At 36.9% G+C, this 1028-nt stretch overlaps 1 protein-coding gene across 2 annotated transcripts in view; it reads right to left on the bottom strand.

The window, feature by feature from the left end:
* The window catches only part of CAPRIN2 (caprin family member 2), a 33442-nt gene that overhangs the window by 14034 nt on the left and 18380 nt on the right, over positions 1-1028 (bottom strand). The window lies entirely within an intron of this gene.

Here is a 1028-nt window from a genome sequence, read left to right as displayed (position 1 = left end):
AGTTTGGCATAAATACACCTGTACTCCCCCATGAGAGCCTAACTTTGTAGCTAAATATGGACTTCTGCTTCTCTTATTACTCATTGATTGTTTCAGATAGTCCCTTAACAGTTCATCCCAACTGGTTGTAACTTCACTTTCAAAGAGGGAAATATTTTGTCAAAGAACAGGTAAGTCTAAGGTAGCAGAATCATAATAGTGAGCTCGTTAAGCAGCAGAAGCCCTGGTATTTAAAGAGTGACAATAATGTTATGTTGTCTAGATAGTCTAACATCTTTTGAAAGCAACTTGGAGTTAGGCTTGTTATAAGTATTTTAAACCCGTAATTTTTTGTGGCTCTCTGAAGTTTTGATGCTCTTATGTTTGTCTATGCAGCTAGAGGGAGGCAAATCTGAAAACATTTCATTGCATTATTTCAACTGGTCCAAACATTGAGATACACAGGAAGATGTGAAAGCCTTTGCTTTCCTACAGTACAAAGACTTGTCTCTCCAATAGGAGGTTACTACTTCAATATATTGTATTAGCAGTGTGTTGAGTACATGCATGAAATCATTGCAAGACTGAATGGCAGAAGGGTATGTGTCATACCTGTCACACTAAATTCAAAACAAACTGATTAAGTGCTCTTTGTCCAGTTTTAGGGCAAGCCCAAAAACACTCTAGCATTTCTTCTTCAACAGTTACCTGAAACTAATCACTCACATTTGCATAAGTTTCCATACTGTGAACAGGGAAGAAGCTTGCAGCATATGATTAGCTCTGAAGGACTCCATTTCTAATATCTGTGACCCACATGACAGCTACTTGTTGAGCTCTGAGAAGTTTTACTTTATTCTAAAACTAGATGAGTACACCTTTGTACAACTATCTTAATTAGAAATTCTGATGCACAAGCACTACTTCCAACTCCTGACTACACAGGTTTATATTGCTGTACAGTTTCCAATACTGAACAGTAACTAAAGGTATTAAGGATCTAAGTGCAGGACAAAAGATACAGTTGAATAAAGTTAATCTCAGAAAGT

Source organism: Neopelma chrysocephalum, unplaced genomic scaffold (genome assembly GCF_003984885.1).
Source record: "Neopelma chrysocephalum unplaced genomic scaffold, ASM398488v2 Primary Assembly neopelma1_59, whole genome shotgun sequence".
In the NCBI taxonomy this organism is placed as follows: Eukaryota; Metazoa; Chordata; class Aves; order Passeriformes; family Pipridae; genus Neopelma; species Neopelma chrysocephalum.
Note: the sequence above shows the minus strand (reverse complement) of the source record. Positions and strands in the feature narration are given on the sequence as shown.